At 38.6% G+C, this 19,647-nt stretch overlaps 44 non-coding genes across 44 annotated transcripts; all 44 read left to right on the forward strand.

The window, feature by feature from the left end:
• The first annotated feature begins 615 nt into the window (after positions 1–615).
• trnav-aac lies at positions 616–688 on the forward strand. Its single transcript has one exon. It is a non-coding gene; the product is annotated as a tRNA-Val (tRNA).
• A 227-nt stretch (positions 689–915) lies between these two features.
• trnav-uac lies at positions 916–988 on the forward strand. The gene has a single exon. It is a non-coding gene; the product is annotated as a tRNA-Val (tRNA).
• A 440-nt stretch (positions 989–1,428) lies between these two features.
• trnav-uac lies at positions 1,429–1,501 on the forward strand. The gene has a single exon. It is a non-coding gene; the product is annotated as a tRNA-Val (tRNA).
• A 226-nt stretch (positions 1,502–1,727) lies between these two features.
• Positions 1,728–1,799, forward strand: trnav-aac. Its single transcript has one exon. It is a non-coding gene; the product is annotated as a tRNA-Val (tRNA).
• A 222-nt stretch (positions 1,800–2,021) lies between these two features.
• trnav-uac lies at positions 2,022–2,094 on the forward strand. The gene has a single exon. It is a non-coding gene; the product is annotated as a tRNA-Val (tRNA).
• A 226-nt stretch (positions 2,095–2,320) lies between these two features.
• On the forward strand, positions 2,321–2,393 carry trnav-uac. Its single transcript has one exon. It is a non-coding gene; the product is annotated as a tRNA-Val (tRNA).
• Positions 2,394–2,607: 214 nt separating this feature from the next.
• Positions 2,608–2,680, forward strand: trnav-uac. The gene has a single exon. It is a non-coding gene; the product is annotated as a tRNA-Val (tRNA).
• Positions 2,681–3,119: 439 nt separating this feature from the next.
• trnav-uac lies at positions 3,120–3,192 on the forward strand. Its single transcript has one exon. It is a non-coding gene; the product is annotated as a tRNA-Val (tRNA).
• A 230-nt stretch (positions 3,193–3,422) lies between these two features.
• trnav-aac lies at positions 3,423–3,495 on the forward strand. The gene has a single exon. It is a non-coding gene; the product is annotated as a tRNA-Val (tRNA).
• A 214-nt stretch (positions 3,496–3,709) lies between these two features.
• On the forward strand, positions 3,710–3,782 carry trnav-uac. The gene has a single exon. It is a non-coding gene; the product is annotated as a tRNA-Val (tRNA).
• Positions 3,783–4,590: 808 nt separating this feature from the next.
• Positions 4,591–4,663, forward strand: trnav-uac. The gene has a single exon. It is a non-coding gene; the product is annotated as a tRNA-Val (tRNA).
• A 211-nt stretch (positions 4,664–4,874) lies between these two features.
• Positions 4,875–4,947, forward strand: trnav-uac. The gene has a single exon. It is a non-coding gene; the product is annotated as a tRNA-Val (tRNA).
• Positions 4,948–5,387: 440 nt separating this feature from the next.
• Positions 5,388–5,460, forward strand: trnav-uac. Its single transcript has one exon. It is a non-coding gene; the product is annotated as a tRNA-Val (tRNA).
• Positions 5,461–5,973: 513 nt separating this feature from the next.
• trnav-uac lies at positions 5,974–6,046 on the forward strand. Its single transcript has one exon. It is a non-coding gene; the product is annotated as a tRNA-Val (tRNA).
• Positions 6,047–6,558: 512 nt separating this feature from the next.
• trnav-uac lies at positions 6,559–6,631 on the forward strand. Its single transcript has one exon. It is a non-coding gene; the product is annotated as a tRNA-Val (tRNA).
• Positions 6,632–6,858: 227 nt separating this feature from the next.
• trnav-uac lies at positions 6,859–6,931 on the forward strand. The gene has a single exon. It is a non-coding gene; the product is annotated as a tRNA-Val (tRNA).
• A 438-nt stretch (positions 6,932–7,369) lies between these two features.
• On the forward strand, positions 7,370–7,442 carry trnav-uac. Its single transcript has one exon. It is a non-coding gene; the product is annotated as a tRNA-Val (tRNA).
• Positions 7,443–7,656: 214 nt separating this feature from the next.
• On the forward strand, positions 7,657–7,729 carry trnav-uac. The gene has a single exon. It is a non-coding gene; the product is annotated as a tRNA-Val (tRNA).
• A 226-nt stretch (positions 7,730–7,955) lies between these two features.
• On the forward strand, positions 7,956–8,028 carry trnav-uac. Its single transcript has one exon. It is a non-coding gene; the product is annotated as a tRNA-Val (tRNA).
• A 214-nt stretch (positions 8,029–8,242) lies between these two features.
• On the forward strand, positions 8,243–8,315 carry trnav-uac. The gene has a single exon. It is a non-coding gene; the product is annotated as a tRNA-Val (tRNA).
• Positions 8,316–8,752: 437 nt separating this feature from the next.
• Positions 8,753–8,825, forward strand: trnav-uac. The gene has a single exon. It is a non-coding gene; the product is annotated as a tRNA-Val (tRNA).
• A 227-nt stretch (positions 8,826–9,052) lies between these two features.
• trnav-aac lies at positions 9,053–9,125 on the forward strand. The gene has a single exon. It is a non-coding gene; the product is annotated as a tRNA-Val (tRNA).
• Positions 9,126–9,339: 214 nt separating this feature from the next.
• Positions 9,340–9,412, forward strand: trnav-uac. The gene has a single exon. It is a non-coding gene; the product is annotated as a tRNA-Val (tRNA).
• Positions 9,413–9,638: 226 nt separating this feature from the next.
• On the forward strand, positions 9,639–9,711 carry trnav-uac. The gene has a single exon. It is a non-coding gene; the product is annotated as a tRNA-Val (tRNA).
• A 212-nt stretch (positions 9,712–9,923) lies between these two features.
• Positions 9,924–9,996, forward strand: trnav-uac. The gene has a single exon. It is a non-coding gene; the product is annotated as a tRNA-Val (tRNA).
• A 226-nt stretch (positions 9,997–10,222) lies between these two features.
• trnav-uac lies at positions 10,223–10,295 on the forward strand. The gene has a single exon. It is a non-coding gene; the product is annotated as a tRNA-Val (tRNA).
• A 216-nt stretch (positions 10,296–10,511) lies between these two features.
• Positions 10,512–10,584, forward strand: trnav-uac. The gene has a single exon. It is a non-coding gene; the product is annotated as a tRNA-Val (tRNA).
• A 505-nt stretch (positions 10,585–11,089) lies between these two features.
• Positions 11,090–11,162, forward strand: trnav-uac. Its single transcript has one exon. It is a non-coding gene; the product is annotated as a tRNA-Val (tRNA).
• A 226-nt stretch (positions 11,163–11,388) lies between these two features.
• Positions 11,389–11,461, forward strand: trnav-uac. The gene has a single exon. It is a non-coding gene; the product is annotated as a tRNA-Val (tRNA).
• Positions 11,462–11,678: 217 nt separating this feature from the next.
• Positions 11,679–11,751, forward strand: trnav-uac. The gene has a single exon. It is a non-coding gene; the product is annotated as a tRNA-Val (tRNA).
• Positions 11,752–11,968: 217 nt separating this feature from the next.
• On the forward strand, positions 11,969–12,041 carry trnav-uac. Its single transcript has one exon. It is a non-coding gene; the product is annotated as a tRNA-Val (tRNA).
• A 1,529-nt stretch (positions 12,042–13,570) lies between these two features.
• trnav-uac lies at positions 13,571–13,643 on the forward strand. The gene has a single exon. It is a non-coding gene; the product is annotated as a tRNA-Val (tRNA).
• Positions 13,644–13,869: 226 nt separating this feature from the next.
• trnav-uac lies at positions 13,870–13,942 on the forward strand. Its single transcript has one exon. It is a non-coding gene; the product is annotated as a tRNA-Val (tRNA).
• Positions 13,943–14,156: 214 nt separating this feature from the next.
• trnav-uac lies at positions 14,157–14,229 on the forward strand. Its single transcript has one exon. It is a non-coding gene; the product is annotated as a tRNA-Val (tRNA).
• Positions 14,230–14,667: 438 nt separating this feature from the next.
• On the forward strand, positions 14,668–14,740 carry trnav-uac. The gene has a single exon. It is a non-coding gene; the product is annotated as a tRNA-Val (tRNA).
• Positions 14,741–15,523: 783 nt separating this feature from the next.
• trnav-uac lies at positions 15,524–15,596 on the forward strand. Its single transcript has one exon. It is a non-coding gene; the product is annotated as a tRNA-Val (tRNA).
• A 725-nt stretch (positions 15,597–16,321) lies between these two features.
• Positions 16,322–16,394, forward strand: trnav-uac. The gene has a single exon. It is a non-coding gene; the product is annotated as a tRNA-Val (tRNA).
• Positions 16,395–16,888: 494 nt separating this feature from the next.
• On the forward strand, positions 16,889–16,961 carry trnav-uac. Its single transcript has one exon. It is a non-coding gene; the product is annotated as a tRNA-Val (tRNA).
• A 214-nt stretch (positions 16,962–17,175) lies between these two features.
• On the forward strand, positions 17,176–17,248 carry trnav-uac. The gene has a single exon. It is a non-coding gene; the product is annotated as a tRNA-Val (tRNA).
• Positions 17,249–17,750: 502 nt separating this feature from the next.
• trnav-uac lies at positions 17,751–17,823 on the forward strand. Its single transcript has one exon. It is a non-coding gene; the product is annotated as a tRNA-Val (tRNA).
• A 435-nt stretch (positions 17,824–18,258) lies between these two features.
• Positions 18,259–18,331, forward strand: trnav-uac. Its single transcript has one exon. It is a non-coding gene; the product is annotated as a tRNA-Val (tRNA).
• Positions 18,332–18,557: 226 nt separating this feature from the next.
• On the forward strand, positions 18,558–18,630 carry trnav-aac. The gene has a single exon. It is a non-coding gene; the product is annotated as a tRNA-Val (tRNA).
• A 511-nt stretch (positions 18,631–19,141) lies between these two features.
• On the forward strand, positions 19,142–19,214 carry trnav-uac. Its single transcript has one exon. It is a non-coding gene; the product is annotated as a tRNA-Val (tRNA).
• A 213-nt stretch (positions 19,215–19,427) lies between these two features.
• On the forward strand, positions 19,428–19,500 carry trnav-uac. The gene has a single exon. It is a non-coding gene; the product is annotated as a tRNA-Val (tRNA).
• The last annotated feature ends 147 nt before the right edge of the window (positions 19,501–19,647 follow it).

Raw genomic sequence — 19,647 nt, forward strand, 5'->3', positions numbered from 1 at the left:
TGCCACCCTTGCTCGGATTTCATCAACCTTGTTGTCGAGAGACTGGACATTGGCAAGAAGAATACTGGGAAGTGGTGCGCGATGTGCCCTTTTCCGGAGTCTGACCAGAACACCGCGCGTTTCCCTTTTTCGGAGTCGTTTCCTTGGGTCGCTGCATGCGATCCATTCCGTTGTCCTGTTTGTAAGGCAGAACACAGGATCCGCGTCCAAGGAAAACATATTCTTGGTCGTACTGATGGTGAGTTGACGCTGATCTTATATTCAGTAGTTCTTCTCGACTGTATGTAATGAAACCTAAGATGACCTGGGGTACTAATGTAAGAAATAACACGTAAAAAACAAAAAACAAAAAACTGCATAGTTTCCTAGGAACGCGAAGCGAGGCGGCCATCTCAGTCGGCGGGTTACTCCTTGCTGGTAATACTAGCAGCAGTTTCTGTAGTGTAGAGTTGCTTTCATGAATACCTTATTTTGGAAACAGAGGTCTCTGACACATGTGAGAAGTACTGTATTTGTAACAGAGAATTTTCATGAATGCATGATGTTGGAATTTCGTATTCGTGCGATGAATATATGTAAAACTCGGGTTACTCCTTGCTGATAATACTAGCAGCAGTTTCTGTAGTGTAGTGGTTATCACGTTTGCTTAACACGCGAAAGGTCCCTGGTTCGAAACCGGGAGGAAACATAGTGTAGTGGTTATCCTTTTTGACACATGCAGTAAGTAACGTTTTTATAAAAGAGATGAGTTGCTTTCATGAATACCTTATTTTGGAAACAGAGGTCTCTGACACATGTGAGAAGTACTGTATTTGTAACAGAGAATTTTCATGAATGCATGATGTTGGAATTTCGTATTCGTGCGATGAATATATGTAAAACTCGGGTTACTCCTTGCTGATAATACTAGCAGCAGTTTCTGTAGTGTAGTGGTTATCACGTTTGCTTTACACGCGAAAGGTCCCTGGTTCGAAACCGGGCGGAAACATAGCGTAGTGGTTATCATTTTTGACACATGCAGTAAGTAACGTTTTTATAAAAGAGATGAGTTGCTTTCATGAATACCTTATTTTGGAAACAGAGGTCTCTGACACATGTGAGAAGTACTGTATTTGTAACAGAGAATTTTCATAAATGCATTATGTTGGAATTTCGAATTCGTGCGATGAATATCTGTACAATTTGGTTTACTACACAGTAGTAATTCCAGCAGCAGTTTCTCTAGTTTAGTAGTTATCAAGTTTGCTTTACACTCGAATGGTCCCCGGTTCGAAGCGGGCGGAAACAGTTCTCTATGACAAATCCAGTAAGTACTGTATTTGTAACAGAGAATAGTTGTTCTAATAAATGCCTTATTTTGGAAATTCGAATACATGCAATGAATATCTGTAAAACTCGGGTTACTCCTTGCTGATAATAGTAGCAGCAGTTTCTGTAGTGTAGTGGTTATCACGTTCGCTTTACACGCGAAAGGTCCCTGGTTCGAAACCGGGCGGAAACATAGCGTAGTTGTTATCCTTTTGACACATGCAGTAAGTAACGTTTTTATAAAAGAGATGAGTTGCTTTCATGAATACCTTATTTTGGAAACAGAGGTCTCTGACACATGTGAGAAGTACTGTATTTGTAACAGAGAATTTTCATGAATGCATGATGTTGGAATTTCGTATTCGTGCGATGAATATATGTAAAACTCGGGTTACTCCTTGCTGATAATACTAGCAGCAGTTTCTGTAGTGTAGTGGTTATCACGTTGCTTAACACGCGAAAGGTCCCTGGTTCGAAACCAGGCGGAAACAGTCCTTTTTGATCCTTTTGACACATGCAGTAAGTAACGTTTTATAAAAGAGATGAGTTGCTTTCATGAATACCTTATTTTGGAAACAGAGGTCTCTGACACATGTGAGAAGTACTGTATTTGTAACAGAGAATTTTCATGAATGCATGATGTTGGAATTTCGTATTCGTGCGATGAATATATGTAAAACTCGGGTTACTCCTTGCTGATAATAGTAGCAGCAGTTTCTGTAGTGTAGTGGTTATCACGTTTGCTTTACACGCGAAAGGTCCCTGGTTCGAAACCGGGCGGAAACATAGCGTAGTGGTTATCCTTTTGACACATGCAGTAAGTAACGTTTTTATAAAAGAGATGAGTTGCTTTCATGAATACCTTATTTTGGAAACAGAGGTCTCTGACACATGTGAGAAGTACTGTATTTGTAACAGAGAATTTTCATGAATGCATGATGTTGGAATTTCGTATTCGTGCGATGAATATATGTAAAACTCGGGTTACTCCTTGCTGATAATACTAGCAGCAGTTTCTGTAGTGTAGTGGTTATCACGTTCGCTTTACACGCGAAAGGTCCCTGGTTCGAAACCAGGCGGAAACAGTCCTTTTTGACACATGCAGTAAGTAACGTATTTATAAAAGAGATGAGTTGCTTTCATGAATACCTTATTTTGGAAACAGAGGTCTCTGACACATGTGAGAAGTACTGTATTTGTAACAGAGAATTTTCATGAATGCATGATGTTGGAATTTCGTATTCGTGCGATGAATATATGTAAAACTCGGGTTACTCCTTGCTGATAATACTAGCAGCAGTTTCTGTAGTGTAGTGGTTATCACGTTTGCTTTACACGCGAAAGGTCCCTGGTTCGAAACCGGGCGGAAACATACGTAGTGGTTATCCTTTTGACACATGCAGTAAGTAACGTTTTTATAAAAGAGATGAGTTGCTTTCATGAATACCTTATTTTGGAAACAGAGGTCTCTGACACATGTGAGAAGTACTGTATTTGTAACAGAGAATTTTCATAAATGCATTATGTTGGAATTTTCGAATTCGTGCGATGAATATCTGTACAATTTGGTTTACTACACAGTAGTAATTCCAGCAGCAGTTTCTCTAGTTTAGTAGTTATCAAGTTTGCTTTACACTCGAATGGTCCCCGGTTCGAAGCGGGCGGAAACAGTTCTCTATGACAAATCCAGTAAGTACTGTATTTGTAACAGAGAATAGTTGTTCTAATAAATGCCTTATTTTGGAAATTCGAATACATGCAATGAATATCTGTAAAACTCGGGTTACTCCTTGCTGATAATAGTAGCAGCAGTTTCTGTAGTGTAGTGGTTATCACGTTTGCTTTACACGCGAAAGGTCCCTGGTTCGAAACCGGGCGGAAACATAGCGTAGTTGTTATCCTTTTTGACACATGCAGTAAGTAACGTTTTTATAAAAGAGATGAGTTGCTTTCATGAATACCTTATTTTGGAAACAGAGGTCTCTGACACATGTGAGAAGTACTGTATTTGTAACAGAGAATTTTCATGAATGCATGATGTTGTTGGAATTTCGTATTCGTGCGATGAATATATGTAAAACTCGGGTTACTCCTTGCTGATAATACTAGCAGCAGTTTCTGTAGTGTAGTGGTTATCACGTTCGCTTAACACGCGAAAGGTCCCTGGTTCGAAACCAGGCGGAAACAGTCCTTTTTGACACATGCAGTAAGTAACGTATTTATAAAAGAGATGAGTTGCTTTCATGAATACCTTATTTTGGAAACAGAGGTCTCTGACACATGTGAGAAGTACTGTATTTGTAACAGAGAATTTTCATGAATGCATGATGTTGGAATTTCGTATTCGTGCGATGAATATATGTAAAACTCGGGTTACTCCTTGCTGATAATAGTAGCAGCAGTTTCTGTAGTGTAGTGGTTATCACGTTTGCTTTACACGCGAAAGGTCCCTGGTTCGAAACCGGGCGGAAACATAGTGTAGTGGTTATCCTTTTTGACACATGCAGTAAGTAACGTTTTTATAAAAGAGATGAGTGCTTTCATGAATACCTTATTTTGGAAACAGAGGTCTCTGACACATGTGAGAAGTACTGTATTTGTAACAGAGAATTTTCATGAATGCATGATGTTGGAATTTCGTATTCGTGCGATGAATATATGTAAAACTCGGGTTACTCCTTGCTGATAATACTAGCAGCAGTTTCTGTAGTGTAGTGGTTATCACGTTGCTTTACACGCGAAAGGTCCCTGGTTCGAAACCAGGCGGAAACAGTCTTTTTGACACATGCAGTAAGTAACGTATTTATAAAAGAGATGAGTTGCTTTCATGAATACCTTATTTTGGAAACAGAGGTCTCTGACACATGTGAGAAGTACTGTATTTGTAACAGAGAATTTTCATGAATGCATGATGTTGGAATTTCGTATTCGTGCGATGAATATATGTAAAACTCGGGTTACTCCTTGCTGATAATACTAGCAGCAGTTTCTGTAGTGTAGTGGTTATCACGTTTGCTTTACACGCGAAAGGTCTGGTTCGAAACCGGGCGGAAACATAGTGTAGTGGTTATCCTTTTGACACATGCAGTAAGTAACGTTTTTATAAAAGAGATGAGTTGCTTTCATGAATACCTTATTTTGGAAACAGAGGTCTCTGACACATGTGAGAAGTACTGTATTTGTAACAGAGAATTTTCATGAATGCATGATGTTGGAATTTCGTATTCGTGCGATGAATATATGTAAAACTCGGGTTACTCCTTGCTGATAATACTAGCAGCAGTTTCTGTAGTGTAGTGGTTATCACGTTCGCTTTACACGCGAAAGGTCCCTGGTTCGAAACCAGGCGGAAACAGTCCTTTTTGACACATGCAGTAAGTAACGTATTTATAAAAGAGATGAGTTGCTTTCATGAATACCTTATTTTGGAAACAGAGGTCTCTGACACATGTGAGAAGTACTGTATTTGTAACAGAGAATTTTCATGAATGCATGATGTTGGAATTTCGTATTCGTGCGATGAATATATGTACTCGGGTTACTCCTTGCTGATAATACTAGCAGCAGTTTCTGTAGTGTAGTGGTTATCACGTTTGCTTTACACGCGAAAGGTCCCTGGTTCGAAACCGGGCGGAAACATAGTGTAGTGGTTATCCTTTTTGACACATGCAGTAAGTAACGTTTTTATAAAAGAGATGAGTTGCTTTCATGAATACCTTATTTTGGAAACAGAGGTCTCTGACACATGTGAGAAGTACTGTATTTGTAACAGAGAATTTTCATAAATGCATTATGTTGGAATTTCGAATTCGTGCGATGAATATCTGTACAATTTGGTTTACTACACAGTAGTAATTCCAGCAGCAGTTTCTCTAGTTTAGTAGTTATCAAGTTTGCTTTACACTCGAATGGTCCCCGGTTCGAAGCGGGCGGAAACAGTTCTCTATGACAAATCCAGTAAGTACTGTATTTGTAACAGAGAATAGTTGTTCTAATAAATGCCTTATTTTGGAAATTCGAATACATGCAATGAATATCTGTAAAACTCGGGTTACTCCTTGCTGATAATAGTAGCAGCAGTTTCTGTAGTGTAGTGGTTATCACGTTCGCTTTACACGCGAAAGGTCCCTGGTTCGAAACCGGGCGGAAACATAGCGTAGTTGTTATCCTTTTGACACATGCAGTAAGTAACGTTTTTATAAAAGAGATGAGTTGCTTTCATGAATACCTTATTTTGGAAACAGAGGTCTCTGACACATGTGAGAAGTACTGTATTTGTAACAGAGAATTTTCATGAATGCATGATGTTGGAATTTCGTATTCGTGCGATGAATATATGTAAAACTCGGGTTACTCCTTGCTGATAATACTAGCAGCAGTTTCTGTAGTGTAGTGGTTATCACGTTCGCTTTAACACGCGAAAGGTCCCTGGTTCGAAACCAGGCGGAAACAGTCCTTTTGACACATGCAGTAAGTAACGTATTTATAAAAGAGATGAGTTGCTTTCATGAATACCTTATTTTGGAAACAGAGGTCTCTGACACATGTGAGAAGTACTGTATTTGTAACAGAGAATTTTCATGAATACATGATGTTGGAATTTCGTATTCGTGCGATGAATATATGTAAAACTCGGGTTACTCCTTGCTGATAATAGTAGCAGCAGTTTCTGTAGTGTAGTGGTTATCACGTTTGCTTTACACGCGAAAGGTCCCTGGTTCGAAACCGGGCGGAAACATAGCGTAGTGGTTATCCTTTTGACACATGCAGTAAGTAACGTTTTTATAAAAGAGATGAGTTGCTTTCATGAATACCTTATTTTGGAAACAGAGGTCTCTGACACATGTGAGAAGTACTGTATTTGTAACAGAGAATTTTCATGAATGCATGATGTTGGAATTTCGTATTCGTGCGATGAATATATGTAAAACTCGGGTTACTCCTTGCTGATAATACTAGCAGCAGTTTCTGTAGTGTAGTGGTTATCACGTTCGCTTTACACGCGAAAGGTCCCTGGTTCGAAACCAGGGGAAACAGTCCTTTTTGACACATGCAGTAAGTAACGTATTTATAAAAGAGATGAGTTGCTTTCATGAATACCTTATTTTGGAAACAGAGGTCTCTGACACATGTGAGAAGTACTGTATTTGTAACAGAGAATTTTCATGAATGCATGATGTTGGAATTTCGTATTCGTGCGATGAATATATGTAAAACTCGGGTTACTCCTTGCTGATAATACTAGCAGCAGTTTCTGTAGTGTAGTGGTTATCACGTTTGCTTTACACGCGAAAGGTCCCTGGTTCGAAACCAGGCGGAAACATAACGTAGTGGTTATCCTTTTTGACACATGCAGTAAGTAACGTTTTTATAAAAGAGATGAGTTGCTTTCATGAATACCTTATTTTGGAAACAGAGGTCTCTGACACATGTGAGAAGTACTGTATTTGTAACAGAGAATTTTCATGAATGCATGATGTTGGAATTTCGTATTCGTGCGATGAATATATGTAAAACTCGGGTTACTCCTTGCTGATAATACTAGCAGCAGTTTCTGTAGTGTAGTGGTTATCACGTTTGCTTTACACGCGAAAGGTCCCTGGTTCGAAACCGGGCGGAAACATACGTAGTGGTTATCCTTTTGACACATGCAGTAAGTAACGTTTTTATAAAAGAGATGAGTTGCTTTCATGAATACCTTATTTTGGAAACAGAGGTCTCTGACACATGTGAGAAGTACTGTATTTGTAACAGAGAATTTTCATAAATGCATTATGTTGGAATTTCGAATTCGTGCGATGAATATCTGTACAATTTGGTTTACTCCACAGTAGTAATTCCAGCAGCAGTTTCTCTAGTTTAGTAGTTATCAAGTTTGCTTTACACTCGAATGGTCCCCGGTTCGAAGCGGGCGGAAACAGTTCTCTATGACAAATCCAGTAAGTACTGTATTTGTAACAGAGAATAGTTGTTCTAATAAATGCCTTATTTTGGAAATTCGAATACATGCAATGAATATCTGTAAAACTCGGGTTACTCCTTGCTGATAATAGTAGCAGCAGTTTCTGTAGTGTAGTGGTTATCACGTTCGCTTTACACGCGAAAGGTCCCTGGTTCGAAACCAGGCGGAAACAGTCCTTTTTGACACATGCAGTAAGTAACGTATTTATAAAAGAGATGAGTTGCTTTCATGAATACCTTATTTTGGAAACAGAGGTCTCTGACACATGTGAGAAGTACTGTATTTGTAACAGAGAATTTTCATGAATGCATGATGTTGGAATTTCGTATTCGTGCGATGAATATATGTAAAACTCGGGTTACTCCTTGCTGATAATACTAGCAGCAGTTTCTGTAGTGTAGTGGTTATCACGTTTGCTTTACACGCGAAAGGTCCCTGGTTCGAAACCGGGCGGAAACATAGTGTAGTGGTTATCCTTTTTGACACATGCAGTAAGTAACGTTTTTATAAAAGAGATGAGTTGCTTTCATGAATACCTTATTTTGGAAACAGAGGTCTCTGACACATGGAGAAGTACTGTATTTGTAACAGAGAATTTTCATGAATGCATGATGTTGGAATTTCGTATTCGTGCGATGAATATATGTAAAACTCGGGTTACTCCTTGCTGATAATACTAGCAGCAGTTTCTGTAGTGTAGTGGTTATCACGTTCGCTTTACACGCGAAAGGTCCCTGGTTCGAAACCAGGCGGAAACAGTCCTTTTTGACACATGCAGTAAGTAACGTATTTATAAAAGAGATGAGTTGCTTTCATGAATACCTTATTTTGGAAACAGAGGTCTCTGACACATGTGAGAAGTACTGTATTTGTAACAGAGAATTTTCATGAATGCATGATGTTGGAATTTCGTATTCGTGCGATGAATATATGTAAAACTCGGGTTACTCCTTGCTGATAATACTAGCAGCAGTTTCTGTAGTGTAGTGGTTATCACGTTTGCTTTACACGCGAAAGGTCCCTGGTTCGAAACCGGGCGGAAACATAGTAGTGGTTATCCTTTTGACACATGCAGTAAGTAACGTTTTTATAAAAGAGATGAGTTGCTTTCATGAATACCTTATTTTGGAAACAGAGGTCTCTGACACATGTGAGAAGTACTGTATTTGTAACAGAGAATTTTCATAAATGCATTATGTTGGAATTTCGAATTCGTGCGATGAATATCTGTACAATTTGGTTTACTACACAGTAGTAATTCCAGCAGCAGTTTCTCTAGTTTAGTAGTTATCAAGTTTGCTTTACACTCGAATGGTCCCCGGTTCGAAGCGGGCGGAAACAGTTCTCTATGACAAATCCAGTAAGTACTGTATTTGTAACAGAGAATAGTTGTTCTAATAAATGCCTTATTTTGGAAATTCGAATACATGCAATGAATATCTGTAAAACTCGGGTTACTCCTTGCTGATAATAGTAGCAGCAGTTTCTGTAGTGTAGTGGTTATCACGTTCGCTTTACACGCGAAAGGTCCCTGGTTCGAAACCGGGCGGAAACATAGTAGTAGTGTTATCCTTTTTGACACATGCAGTAAGTAACGTTTTTATAAAAGAGATGAGTTGCTTTCATGAATACCTTATTTTGGAAACAGAGGTCTCTGACACATGTGAGAAGTACTGTATTTGTAACAGAGAATTTTCATGAATGCATGATGTTGGAATTTCGTATTCGTGCGATGAATATATGTAAAACTCGGGTTACTCCTTGCTGATAATACTAGCAGCAGTTTCTGTAGTGTAGTGGTTATCACGTTTGCTTAACACGCGAAAGGTCCCTGGTTCGAAACCAGGCGGAAACAGTCATTTTTGACACATGCAGTAAGTAACGTATTTATAAAAGAGATGAGTTGCTTTCATGAATACCTTATTTTGGAAACAGAGGTCTCTGACACATGTGAGAAGTACTGTATTTGTAACAGAGAATTTTCATGAATGCATGATGTTGGAATTTCGTATTCGTGCGATGAATATATGTAAAACTCGGGTTACTCCTTGCTGATAATAGTAGCAGCAGTTTCTGTAGTGTAGTGGTTATCACGTTTGCTTTACACGCGAAAGGTCCCTGGTTCGAAACCGGGCGGAAACATAGCGTAGTGGTTATCCTTTTGACACATGCAGTAAGTAACGTTTTTATAAAAGAGATGAGTTGCTTTCATGAATACCTTATTTTGGAAACAGAGGTCTCTGACACATGTGAGAAGTACTGTATTTGTAACAGAGAATTTTCATGAATGCATGATGTTGGAATTTCGTATTCGTGCGATGAATATATGTAAAACTCGGGTTACTCCTTGCTGATAATACTAGCAGCAGTTTCTGTAGTGTAGTGGTTATCACGTTTGCTTTACACGCGAAAGGTCCCTGGTTCGAAACCAGGCGGAAACAGTCCTTTTGACACATGCAGTAAGTAACGTATTTATAAAAGAGATGAGTTGCTTTCATGAATACCTTATTTTGGAAACAGAGGTCTCTGACACATGTGAGAAGTACTGTATTTGTAACAGAGAATTTCATGAATGCATGATGTTGGAATTTCGTATTCGTGCGATGAATATATGTAAAACTCGGGTTACTCCTTGCTGATAATAGTAGCAGCAGTTTCTGTAGTGTAGTGGTTATCACGTTTGCTTTACACGCGAAAGGTCCCTGGTTCGAAACCGGGCGGAAACATAGCGTAGTGGTTATCCTTTTGACACATGCAGTAAGTAACGTTTTTATAAAAGAGATGAGTTGCTTTCATGAATACCTTATTTTGGAAACAGAGGTCTCTGACACATGTGAGAAGTACTGTATTTGTAACAGAGAATTTTCATGAATGCATGATGTTGGAATTTCGTATTCGTGCGATGAATATATGTAAAACTCGGGTTACTCCTTGCTGATAATACTAGCAGCAGTTTCTGTAGTGTAGTGGTTATCACGTTTGCTTTACACGCGAAAGGTCCCTGGTTCGAAACCAGGCGGAAACAGTCCTTTTGACACATGCAGTAAGTAACGTATTTATTTATAAAGAGATGAGTTGCTTTCATGAATACCTTATTTTGGAAACAGAGGTCTCTGACACATGTGAGAAGTACTGTATTTGTAACAGAGAATTTTCATGAATGCATGATGTTGGAATTTCGTATTCGTGCGATGAATATATGTAAAACTCGGGTTACTCCTTGCTGATAATACTAGCAGCAGTTTCTGTAGTGTAGTGGTTATCACGTTTGCTTTACACGCGAAAGGTCCCTGGTTCGAAACCAGGCGGAAACAGTCCTTTTGACACATGCAGTAAGTAACGTATTTATAAAAGAGATGAGTTGCTTTCATGAATACCTTATTTTGGAAACAGAGGTCTCTGACACATGTGAGAAGTACTGTATTTGTAACAGAGAATTTTCATGAATGCATGATGTTGGAATTTCGTATTCGTGCGATGAATATATGTAAAACTCGGGTTACTCCTTGCTGATAATACTAGCAGCAGTTTCTGTAGTGTAGTGGTTATCACGTTTGCTTTACACGCGAAAGGTCCCTGGTTCGAAACCAGGCGGAAAAACAGGTTATCCTTTTGACACATGCAGTAAGTAACGTTTTTATAAAAGAGATGAGTTGCTTTCATGAATACCTTATTTTGGAAACAGAGGTCTCTGACACATGTGAGAAGTACTGTATTTGTAACAGAGAATTTTCATGAATGCATGATGTTGGAATTTCGTATTCGTGCGATGAATATATGTAAAACTCGGGTTACTCCTTGCTGATAATACTAGCAGCAGTTTCTGTAGTGTAGTGGTTATCACGTTTGCTTTACACGCGAAAGGTCCCTGGTTCGAAACCGGGCGGAAACATAGTGTAGTGGTTATCCTTTTGACACATGCAGTAAGTAACGTTTTTATAAAAGAGATGAGTTGCTTTCATGAATACCTTATTTTGGAAACAGAGGTCTCTGACACATGTGAGAAGTACTGTATTTGTAACAGAGAATTTTCATGAATGCATGATGTTGGAATTTCGTATTCGTGCGATGAATATATGTAAAACTCGGGTTACTCCTTGCTGATAATACTAGCAGCAGTTTCTGTAGTGTAGTGGTTATCACGTTTGCTTTACACGCGAAAGGTCCCTGGTTCGAAACCAGGCGGAAACAGTAGTGGTTATTTTGACACATGCAGTAAGTAACGTATTTATAAAAGAGATGAGTTGCTTTCGAATACCTTATTTTGGAAACAGAGGTCTCTGACACATGTGAGAAGTACTGTATTTGTAACAGAGAATTTTCATGAATGCATGATGTTGGAATTTCGTATTCGTGCGATGAATATATGTAAAACTCGGGTTACTCCTTGCTGATAATACTAGCAGCAGTTTCTGTAGTGTAGTGGTTATCACGTTTGCTTTACACGCGAAAGGTCCCTGGTTCGAAACCGGGCGGAAACAGTTATCCTTTTTGACACATGCAGTAAGTAACGTTTTTATAAAAGAGATGAGTTGCTTTCATGAATACCTTATTTTGGAAACAGAGGTCTCTGACACATGTGAGAAGTACTGTATTTGTAACAGAGAATTTTCATGAATGCATGATGTTGGAATTTCGTATTCGTGCGATGAATATATGTAAAACTCGGGTTACTCCTTGCTGATAATACTAGCAGCAGTTTCTGTAGTGTAGTGGTTATCACGTTTGCTTTACACGCGAAAGGTCCCTGGTTCGAAACCGGGCGGAAACAGTGGTTATCCTTTTGACACATGCAGTAAGTAACGTTTTTATAAAAGAGATGAGTTGCTTTCATGAATACCTTATTTTGGAAACAGAGGTCTCTGACACATGTGAGAAGTACTGTATTTGTAACAGAGAATTTTCATAAATGCATTATGTTGGAATTTCGAATTCGTGCGATGAATATCTGTACAATTTGGTTTACTACACAGTAGTAATTCCAGCAGCAGTTTCTCTAGTTTAGTAGTTATCAAGTTTGCTTTACACTCGAATGGTCCCCGGTTCGAAGCGGGCGGAAACAGTTCTCTATGACAAATCCAGTAAGTACTGTATTTGTAACAGAGAATAGTTGTTCTAATAAATGCCTTATTTTGGAAATTCGAATACATGCAATGAATATCTGTAAAACTCGGGTTACTCCTTGCTGATAATAGTAGCAGCAGTTTCTGTAGTGTAGTGGTTATCACGTTCGCTTACGCGAAAGGTCCCTGGTTCGAAACCGGGCGGAAACATAGCGTAGTTGTTATCCTTTTGACACATGCAGTAAGTAACGTTTTTATAAAAGAGATGAGTTGCTTTCATGAATACCTTATTTTGGAAACAGAGGTCTCTGACACATGTGAGAAGTACTGTATTTGTAACAGAGAATTTTCATGAATGCATGATGTTGGAATTTCGTATTCGTGCGATGAATATATGTAAAACTCGGGTTACTCCTTGCTGATAATACTAGCAGCAGTTTCTGTAGTGTAGTGGTTATCACGTTCGCTTTAACACGCGAAAGGTCCCTGGTTCGAAACCAGGCGGAAAAACAGTCCTTTTGACACATGCAGTAAGTAACGTATTTATAAAAGAGATGAGTTGCTTTCATGAATACCTTATTTTGGAAACAGAGGTCTCTGACACATGTGAGAAGTACTGTATTTGTAACAGAGAATTTTCATGAATGCATGATGTTGGAATTTCGTATTCGTGCGATGAATATATGTAAAACTCGGGTTACTCCTTGCTGATAATAGTAGCAGCAGTTTCTGTAGTGTAGTGATTATCACGTTTGCTTTACACGCGAAAGGTCCCTGGTTCGAAACCGGGCGGAAACATAGCGTAGTGGTTATCCTTTTGACACATGCAGTAAGTAACGTTTTTATAAAAGAGATGAGTTGCTTTCATGAATACCTTATTTTGGAAACAGAGGTCTCTGACACATGTGAGAAGTACTGTATTTGTAACAGAGAATTTTCATAAATGCATTATGTTGGAATTTCGAATTCGTGCGATGAATATCTGTACAATTTGGTTTACTACACAGTAGTAATTCCAGCAGCAGTTTCTCTAGTTTAGTAGTTATCAAGTTTGCTTTACACTCGAATGGTCCCCGGTTCGAAGCGGGCGGAAACAGTTCTCTATGACAAATCCAGTAAGTACTGTATTTGTAACAGAGAATAGTTGTTCTAATAAATGCCTTATTTTGGAAATTCGAATACATGCAATGAATATCTGTAAAACTCGGGTTACTCCTTGCTGATAATAGTAGCAGCAGTTTCTGTAGTGTAGTGGTTATCACGTTCGCTTTACACGCGAAAGGTCCCTGGTTCGAAACCGGGCGGAAACATAGCGTAGTTGTTATCCTTTTGACACATGCAGTAAGTAACGTTTTTATAAAAGAGATGAGTTGCTTTCATGAATACCTTATTTTGGAAACAGAGGTCTCTGACACATGTGAGAAGTACTGTATTTGTAACAGAGAATTTTCATGAATGCATGATGTTGGAATTTCGTATTCGTGCGATGAATATATGTAAAACTCGGGTTACTCCTTGCTGATAATACTAGCAGCAGTTTCTGTAGTGTAGTGGTTATCACGTTCGCTTTACACGCGAAAGGTCCCTGGTTCGAAACCAGGCGGAAACAGTCCTTTTTGACACATGCAGTAAGTAACGTATTTATAAAAGAGATGAGTTGCTTTCATGAATACCTTATTTTGGAAACAGAGGTCTCTGACACATGTGAGAAGTACTGTATTTGTAACAGAGAATTTTCATGAATGCATGATGTTGGAATTTCGTATTCGTGCGATGAATATATGTAAAACTCGGGTTACTCCTTGCTGATAATACTAGCAGCAGTTTCTGTAGTGTAGTGGTTATCACGTTTGCTTTACACGCGAAAGGTCCCTGGTTCGAAACCGGGCGGAAACATAGTGTAGTGGTTATCCTTTTTGACACATGCAGTAAGTAACGTTTTTATAAAAGAGATGAGTTGCTTTCATGAATACCTTATTTTGGAAACAGAGGTCTCTGACACATGTGAGAAGTACTGTATTTGTAACAGAGAATTTTCATAAATGCATTATGTTGGAATTTCGAATTCGTGCGATGAATATCTGTACAATTTGGTTTACTCCACAGTAGTAATTCCAGCAGCAGTTTCTCTAGTTTAGTACTTATCAAGTTTGCTTTACACTCGAATGGTCCCCGGATCGAAGCGGGCGGAAACAGTTCTCTATGACAAATCCAGTAAGTACTGTATTTGTAACAGAGAATAGTTCTAATAAATGCCTTAATTTTGGAAATTCGAATATATGCAATGAATATCTGTAAAACTCGGGTTACTCCTTGCTAATAATACTAGCATAAGTTTCTGTAGTGTAGTGGTTATCACGTTTGCTTTACACGCGAAAGGTCCCTGGTTCAAAACCGGGCGGAAACAGTCCTCTTTGACACATGCAGTAAGTACCGTATTTATAAAAGCGATGAGTGGCTTTCATAAATACCTTACTTTGCAAATTGAAATACATACACTTACTATAACAAATTTCGTTTTACTTCTTGCAGGTATCTCAAGCAGAAGTTTCTGTAGTGTAGCTGTTATCACGTGTGCTTAACATGCAAAAGGTCCCTGGTTTGAACCTCTGTGGAAACAGCACTTGTTCAATAAATACCATTGTTGAAAATGAAAATTCAATTTTTCAATAATGCCTTCTTTTGGGAATCAAAAGATTCCATAGCTTAGTGGTTATCAAGTTCACTTAATACGCAAAATGTATGCTTTTCGATGCTGGGCGGAAACAGAGGTCTCTGACACATGTGAGAAGTACTGTATTTGTAACAGAATTTTCATGAATGCATGATGTTGGAATTTCGTATTCGTGCGATGAATATATGTAAAACTCGGGTTACTCCTTGCTGATAATACTTGCAGCAGTTTCTGTAGTGTAGTGGTTATCACGTTCGCTTTACACGCGAAAGGTCCCTGGTTCGAAACCAGGCGGAAAAACAGTCATTTTTGACACATGCAGTAAGTAACGTATTTATAAAAGAGATGAGTTGCTTTCATGAATACCTTATTTTGGAAACAGAGGTCTCTGACACATGTGAGAAGTACTGTATTTGTAACAGAGAATTTTCATGAATGCATGATGTTGGAATTTCGTATTCGTGCGATGAATATATGTAAAACTCGGGTTACTCCTTGCTGATAATACTAGCAGCAGTTTCTGTAGTGTAGTGGTTATCACGTTCGCTTTACACGCGAAAGGTCCCTGGTTCGAAACCAGGCGGAAACAGTCATTTTTGACACATGCAGTAAGTAACGTATTTATAAAAGAGATGAGTTGCTTTCATGAATACCTTATTTTGGAAACAGAGGTCTCTGACACATGTGAGAAGTACTGTATTTGTAACAGAGAATTTTCATGAATGCATGATGTTGGAATTTCGTATTCGTGCGATGAATATATGTAAAACTCTGGTTACTCCTTGCTGATAATACTAGCAGCAGTTTCTGTAGTGTAGTGGTTATCACGTTTGCTTTACAAGCGAAAGGTCCCTGGTTCTAAACCGGGCGGAAACATAGTGTAGTGGTTATCCTTTTTGACACATGCAGTAAGTAACGTTTTTATAAAAGAGATGAGTTGCTTTCATGAATACCTTATTTTGGAAACAGAGGTCTCTGACACATGTGAGAAGTACTGTATTTGTAACAGAGAATTTTCATAAATGCATTATGTTGGAATTTCGAATTCGTGCGATGAATATCTGTACAATTTGGTTTACTCCACAGTAGTAATTCCAGCAGCAGTTTCTCTAGTTTAGTAGTTATCAAGTTTGCTTTACACTCGAATGGTCCCCGGTTCGAAGCGGGCGGAAACAGTTCTCTATGACAAATCCAGTAAGTACTGTATTTGTAACAGAGAATAGTTCTAATAAATGCCTTAATTTTGGAAATTCGAATATATGCAATGAATATCTGTAAAACTCGGGTTACTCCTTGCTAATAATACTAGCATAAGTTTCTGTAGTGTAGTGGTTATCACGTTTGCTTTACACGCGAAAGGTCCCTGGTTCAAAACCGGGCGGAAACAGTCCTCTTTGACACATGCAGTAAGTACCGTATTTATAAAAGCGATGAGTGGCTTTCATAAATACCTTACTTTGCAAATTGAAATACATACACTTACTATAACAAATTTCGTTTTACTTCTTGCAGGTATCTCAAGCAGAAGTTTCTGTAGTGTAGCTGTTATCACGTGTGCTTAACATGCAAAAGGTCCCTGGTTTGAACCTCTGTGGAAACAGCACTTGTTCAATAAATACCATTGTTGAAAATGAAAATTCAATTTTTCAATAATGCCTTCTTTTGGGAATCAAAAGATTCCATAGCTTAGTGGTTATCAAGTTCACTTAATACGCAAAATGTATGCTTTTCGATGCTGGGCGGAAACAGAGGTCTCTGACACATGTGAGAAGTACTGTATTTGTAACAGAATTTTCATGAATGCATGATGTTGGAATTTCGTATTCGTGCGATGAATATATGTAAAACTCGGGTTACTCCTTGCTGATAATACTAGCAGCAGTTTCTGTAGTGTAGTGGTTATCACGTTCGCTTTACACGCGAAAGGTCCCTGGTTCGAAACCAGGCGGAAACAGTCATTTTTGACACATGCAGTAAGTAACGTATTTATAAAAGAGATGAGTTGCTTTCATGAATACCTTATTTTGGAAACAGAGGTCTCTGACACATGTGAGAAGTACTGTATTTGTAACAGAGAATTTTCATGAATGCATGATGTTGGAATTTCGTATTCGTGCGATGAATATATGTAAAACTCGGGTTACTCCTTGCTGATAATACTAGCAGCAGTTTCTGTAGTGTAGTGGTTATCACGTTTGCTTTACACGCGAAAGGTCCCTGGTTCGAAACCAGGCGGAAACAGTCCTTTTTGACACATGCAGTAAGTAACGTATTTATAAAAGAGATGAGTTGCTTTCATGAATACCTTATTTTGGAAACAGAGGTCTCTGACACATGTGAGAAGTACTGTATTTGTAACAGAGAATTTTCATGAATGCATGATGTTGGAATTTCGTATTCGTGCGATGAATATATGTAAAACTCGGGTTACTCCTTGCTGATAATAGTAGCAGCAGTTTCTGTAGTGTAGTGGTTATCACGTTTGCTTTACACGCGAAGGTCCCTGGTTGAAACCGGGCGGAAAAACAGTTATCCTTTTGACACATGCAGTAAGTAACGTTTTATAAAAGAGATGAGTTGCTTTCATGAATACCTTATTTTGGAAACAGAGGTCTCTGACACATGTGAGAAGTACTGTATTTGTAACAGAGAATTTTCATGAATGCATGATGTTGGAATTTCGTATTCGTGCGATGAATATATGTAAAACTCGGGTTACTCCTTGCTGATAATACTAGCAGCAGTTTCTGTAGTGTAGTGGTTATCACGTTTGCTTTACACGCGAAAGGTCCCTGGTTCGAAACCGGGCGGAAACATAGCAGTGGTTATCCTTTTGACACATGCAGTAAGTAACGTTTTTATAAAAGAGATGAGTTGCTTTCATGAATACCTTATTTTGGAAACAGAGGTCTCTGACACATGTGAGAAGTACTGTATTTGTAACAGAGAATTTTCATAAATGCATTATGTTGGAATTTCGAATTTGCGATGAATATCTGTACAATTTGGTTTACTACACAGTAGTAATTCCAGCAGCAGTTTCTCTAGTTTAGTAGTTATCAAGTTTGCTTTACACTCGAATGGTCCCCGGTTCGAAGCGGGCGGAAACAGTTCTCTATGACAAATCCAGTAAGTACTGTATTTGTAACAGAGAATAGTTGTTCTAATAAATGCCTTATTTTGGAAATTCGAATACATGCAATGAATATCTGTAAAACTCGGGTTACTCCTTGCTGATAATAGTAGCAGCAGTTTCTGTAGTGTAGTGGTTATCACGTTCGCTTTACACGCGAAAGGTCCCTGGTTCGAAACCGGGCGGAAACATAGCGTAGTTGTTATCCTTTTGACACATGCAGTAAGTAACGTTTTTATAAAAGAGATGAGTTGCTTTCATGAATACCTTATTTTGGAAACAGAGGTCTCTGACACATGTGAGAAGTACTGTATTTGTAACAGAGAATTTTCATGAATGCATGATGTTGGAATTTCGTATTCGTGCGATGAATATATGTAAAACTCGGGTTACTCCTTGCTGATAATACTAGCAGCAGTTTCTGTAGTGTAGTGGTTATCACGTTCGCTTAACACGCGAAAGGTCCCTGGTTCGAAACCAGGCGGAAACAGTCCTTTTGACACATGCAGTAAGTAACGTATTTATAAAAGAGATGAGTTGCTTTCATGAATACCTTATTTTGGAAACAGAGGTCTCTGACACATGTGAGAAGTACTGTATTTGTAACAGAGAATTTTCATGAATACATGATGTTGGAATTTCGTATTCGTGCGATGAATATATGTAAAACTCGGGTTACTCCTTGCTGATAATAGTAGCAGCAGTTTCTGTAGTGTAGTGGTTATCACGTTTGCTTTACACGCGAAAGGTCCCTGGTTGAAACCGGGCGGAAACATAGCGTAGTGGTTATCCTTTTGACACATGCAGTAAGTAACGTTTTTATAAAAGAGATGAGTTGCTTTCATGAATACCTTATTTTGGAAACAGAGGTCTCTGACACATGTGAGAAGTACTGTATTTGTAACAGAGAATTTTCATGAATGCATGATGTTGGAATTTCGTATTCGTGCGATGAATATATGTAAAACTCGGGTTACTCCTTGCTGATAATACTAGCAGCAGTTTCTGTAGTGTAGTGGTTATCACGTTCGCTTTACACGCGAAAGGTCCCTGGTTCGAAACCAGGCGGAAACAGTCCTTTTGACACATGCAGTAAGTAACGTATTTATAAAAGAGATGAGTTGCTTTCATGAATACCTTATTTTGGAAACAGAGGTCTCTGACACATGTGAGAAGTACTGTATTTGTAACAGAGAATTTTCATGAATGCATGATGTTGGAATTTCGTATTCGTGCGATGAATATATGTAAAACTCGGGTTACTCCTTGCTGATAATACTAGCAGCAGTTTCTGTAGTGTAGTGGTTATCACGTTTGCTTTACACGCGAAAGGTCCCTGGTTCGAAACCGGGCGGAAACATAGCGTAGTGGTTATCCTTTTGACACATGCAGTAAGTAACGTTTTTATAAAAGAGATGAGTTGCTTTCATGAATACCTTATTTTGGAAACAGAGGTCTCTGACACATGTGAGAAGTACTGTATTTGTAACAGAGAATTTTCATGAAT

Source organism: Oncorhynchus gorbuscha, unplaced genomic scaffold (assembly GCF_021184085.1).
Source record: "Oncorhynchus gorbuscha isolate QuinsamMale2020 ecotype Even-year unplaced genomic scaffold, OgorEven_v1.0 Un_scaffold_6177, whole genome shotgun sequence".
In the NCBI taxonomy this organism is placed as follows: Eukaryota; Metazoa; Chordata; class Actinopteri; order Salmoniformes; family Salmonidae; genus Oncorhynchus; species Oncorhynchus gorbuscha.